This window comes from Rattus norvegicus, chromosome 11, assembly GCF_021556685.1.
Source record: "Rattus norvegicus strain SHRSP/BbbUtx chromosome 11, alternate assembly SHRSP_T2T, whole genome shotgun sequence".
NCBI lineage: Eukaryota > Metazoa > Chordata > Mammalia > Rodentia > Muridae > Rattus > Rattus norvegicus.
Window position 1 is genome coordinate 94,081,994 of NC_141544.1, and position 4,485 is coordinate 94,086,478.

Below are 4,485 nucleotides of genomic sequence, written 5' to 3' on the forward strand. Positions count from 1 at the left end.
TCTCAAAATATTTTATAATATTTGAGTCCATTGTGAAAGGTATTGTTTTTCTGATTTCTTTGTCAGTCTGTCCTTTGTATATAGTAAGACTAAATGGTTGTGTGAGTTAATTTTATATCTCACTACTTTCAGTACAGGTCATTGTACTGGCCCCACTGGCACGAAGTTGAATAGCCTCTGAGGGGGAGCCATGATTAAAAATAGGAAAGGCAGAAAAAGATGCGAGAGACAGATATGGGAGGGCTGCAGGTCACTACCATGACGGCAGTGAGTTTATTTCTCTTAGCCTTTTTATACTACACAGTACTGTGAAAAAAAGCAAAGCCACAGGCTAACAAACAATTGCTGAAATATCTGTTCCTCAAAAGCTTCTCTGTTCTTTCACCAAGGTCAGTAAAATTTGTAGCTGAATCTAGCTGTCCCTGGGTTTTTCTTTTGGTTGGGAGACTTTCAATTAATGCTTCTGTTTCTCTAGGGTTTATGGATCTGTTTAAATTGATGGTTTTGTCTCTATTTAACTTTGGTAGATTATATATATATATATGTATATATATATATTCACCTTATTTTTCTCAAAGAACCAACTCTTCATTTCATTTCTTCTTTGTACTACCTTTTTTTTTTGGTTTCAATTTTATTGATTTCAGCTCTGAGTCTGATCATTTCTTGTTAGATACCCTCCAGGTATTAATTTTTCTTGTTTTCTAGAGCTTTCAGGTGTGTCACTAAGTTATGAATCTGAGATCTAATTTTTATATTAATTTTTATTTATATGAGTACACTGTAGCTGTCTTCAGACACACCAGAAGAGGGCATCAGATCCCATTACAGATGGTTGTGAGCCACCATGTGGTTGCTGGGACTTGAACTCTGGACCTCACTGGAAGAGCAGCCAGTGCTCTTAACCACTGAGCCATCTCTCCAGCTCCGAGATATAATTTTTTTGATGTAGACATTCAGTTCATTCTATGAAGTTGGCTCTTAGAACCACCTTCATTGTCCCATAGATTTCAGACACCTATGTTTGTGCTTCCGTTTTCGTTCGATTCTCATTCAATTCTAAAACGTTTTTTTAAAATTTCCTTCTTGATTTCTGTCTTGATCTATTTTTCACTCAGTTGAGTTCTTCAGTTTTCATGAATTTGTATACTTTGTTTTTTTCCCATATCCATGATGATCGGCTAGGATGCAGGGTGCCATTTCAATTTTCTTTTATCTGTGGGGACTGCTTTGTGCTCAAGTATGTGGTCAAGAAAGTTTCACGATCTGCTGAGAAGAAGATAATTCTTTCGTGGTCGGGTGAAATGTTTTGTAGGTATTTGCCGGGTCCGTTTGGTTTATGACCTTATTTAGCTCCAGCATTTCCCTGTTTATTTAGTTCTTGTCTGGGTGGCCTGTTTATTGTTGAGAGCAGAGTACTGAAGCCGCCCACTATCAGAGTGTGAGCATTTGCAGTGAGTGATCAGAAGCTCAAGCCAACCAAGTGGCTCACTGTCTCTTCCTGTGGCCTGTGAATGGAGATGTAAAGCTCTCAGCCACCTCTCTAGTACCATATCTGCCTGCATTCCACCATGCTTCCCACCGTGATGATAATTGACTAAACCTCTGAGACTGTAAGCCAGTCCCAGTTAGATGTTTTCCTTTATAAGAATTGTCATGGTCATGGCCTCTCTTCACAGTGATAGAAACCCTAACTGAGACAAAAGTTAGTCCCAGGGACTGAAGTATTGATAGGCCTGACCATACTTTTACTTGGAGGGATGCGGACCCTGGGATTTTGGATTAGAAAAGTAGCGGAATAATTTAAGCGGAATTTAATTGGCCATGATAGCAGGAGCATGGAAGATAGTGGGATTGAAGGGGATTTGAACTGTAGGGACCTGGCTCAAGAGGGTTCAGAGAAGAGGAATTTCAGTACACGGCCTAAGACTGTTCTTGTTATATTTTGGCAAAGAATGTGGCTGCTTTCTAAGCATGCCCTTGTCCAAAAAAAAATCTGCCTGAAGCTGAACGGACGAGTTTTGGATTAAATGGCATCGGCAGAAGAGATTTCAGTATTTACTCTGGTGTGGTTATCAGTGTTCACTCCCATGAGGACCTATAATGGAAAGGAGGAGCCGGGCAAGGAGGAATACAAACTGTAAAAGTGTAAACGTATCGTCTATTTTTCTGATATAACTGTCCTCTCCTAGGCTTACTGCTTCCAGCCGCTGCTAACTTAGGCCCAGTCCCGGAAGCTTTGAACCTCTATATAATTATATCTAGGATCTTTACAGCCTCTGGAATTTGCTGCTGCATAAGCTCACCACTTTTTAGTTCTTTCTGATCTCTGGTCGCTGATCGAATTCAGCTGTTCTGCCTCAAACTCCTCCTCCAAGCTGATTTGATCTGGTTTCTTTCCTGGCCTCTGGCTGAATTATTTTGCTTGGCCTCATGCTAACTTTGGCAATCTGTTCTTATCTTCTGGTCCCTCACTCTCTGGCTCTTGCTGTCTTTACCCGTGTCTAGCTTGTTCTTTCCGCAACTGTCTCTACAACTTTCCTGGTAAAACTGCTCCGGTTAGAAGACCCCAGAGTGGCCTCACCTCAGGAGCGCCACCCACAGAGCACAGATTGACGAGGTGACCGCTGCAATGGCACGAGGGTGTAACGTTTTTTATTCCACGTACGTGGGGTTGCTCATCCACGCAGGGAGAGGCAACCTCGAACCCAAAAAGTACACAACTTTTATTCGTTACAGAGGGCAGACTTCAGCAACAGGGCCAGCTGGCTCATTCTCATTGGTGGTGCACAGGACAAAGGAGCTGGTCAGGTATTGGCTGGCCTGCTCAAGGGGCTGTTCTTGGCTCAGTTGGTCACTTCCTTCATCCAGCCCTACACCTGGCCTTGGAGAATCACTGGGAAGGGGCTAAGTTGGCACGTCCTTTGGGGGGGTGGGACTGGGTGGTCGCGCAGGGTCAGGATGACATCTTGCAGTTGTTCTCGGAATTTACCACAGGGAGGGGTAGGAGAACTGTCTTTCGGAGAACAGTTTTTTTTTTTTTTTTGTCTTAATTAGCTTAGTCAGAATCTTGATCACCAAGACTTATTTCATATCACTGGGCATCCTGACGTCAGATGTATCTCTCAGAAAGGTCACAAGTTTGTCATAGGCATCCTGACCACCAGATGTATTTCTCAAAACCTTGTTTTCACAGCTTTGTTTCTCACATCTATGGAACTTTATTTCTTCATTCCCTCTCTTCTTTCTCAGCACTGCCTCTTTTAAGTAGCCTCTCGTTTTCTGTGTTTTTTTTTTTTGACTGTCCTAAGTTATTTATTGCATATGCATTTTACAGATAATTACGTGTATTAGTGGTAACGGTGGAGCTGAAGAATATTGCGCCTTCTCCAGGCCGCACGGCGAGATCCGCCAATAGTGTGGTGGAACTTGTGGCCCTTTCCAAGGCTTCGGCTTTTGCGGCCAGCAGATGTCAGCCCACGCATCTCCCTGTGCTTGTGGACTTGGTGATCCACTGGGTGTCAGGATTTCTTCCCATAGCTTTATGGAATGGATCAATGAGGATAACCTCAAAAAATTTATATGTGGAATCTTCACCAACCCAGTAGGAATTCAGGACCCTCAAAGCCCCACAATGGCGCCCAGCTCTCTCCTCAGCAACAGACTGAAGGCTTCGGGCAAATTTCAGCTGCTTAACCCCATGGTGGACAGGCTTGCCGTAAGTTGCACCCTTAGGAACTGGGCGCTTGCGACCACCGCGGCGGACACGAATCCTGTAAATGACATAACCTTGCTTAGCCTTGTATCCCAGCCTTCGCGCTTTATCAGGCCGGGTGGGGCGGAGAGCCCTGTGCAGCGCAGAGAGCTGGCGGTATTGCCAGCTGCCGACCCTTAGAAGAAAGCACATCACGTCGGACTGCTCCTTCCTCCACAGCTCCTGCATGTATTTGTATGCACCCATCTTGGCTCACCTGATGGAAAGGACCTCTGTTCTTCTTTTAAAAGTCATTTATTCATTTAGTTTTTATTTTTAAGATTTATTACATATAGAGTTCTGCCTACATGTACACTTATACACCAGAGGAGGGCGTCAGATCTCATTACAGATGGTTGTGAGCCACCATGTGGTTGCTGGGATTTGAACTCAGGACCTTTGGAAGAGTAGCCAGTGCTCTTAACCACTGAGCCATCTCTCCAGCCCGTTTCTCTCTGTTCTTAAGAGAGTTGAGCATATCCTGTTCTGTCAAATATTTCTGTGATTCATCACTTTATCTGCCACTCAATTAGATATCGCTTTCAAACAAGAGTGCTTCCTTTTTCAAACTAATTTTACCTTCATCGTTTGGGATTAAAAGTGTATACCAAAGGCATGTCTGTGTTCCCACCAGAGGGATTAAAGGTGTGCACTAAGGCTGAGCTACACCACTATCAGAAAAAGGTTTTTCCGGTAAACCACACAGTCTCAGGGTTCACAGTACGCTCGAA

At 43.6% G+C, this 4,485-nt stretch overlaps 1 pseudogene; it reads right to left on the bottom strand.

Annotated features, from left to right (window-relative positions):
* Nucleotides 1–3,340: 3,340 nt before the first annotated feature.
* LOC148002693 (large ribosomal subunit protein eL15 pseudogene) lies at nt 3,341–3,992 on the bottom strand (annotated as a pseudogene).
* Nucleotides 3,993–4,485: the final 493 nt, after the last annotated feature.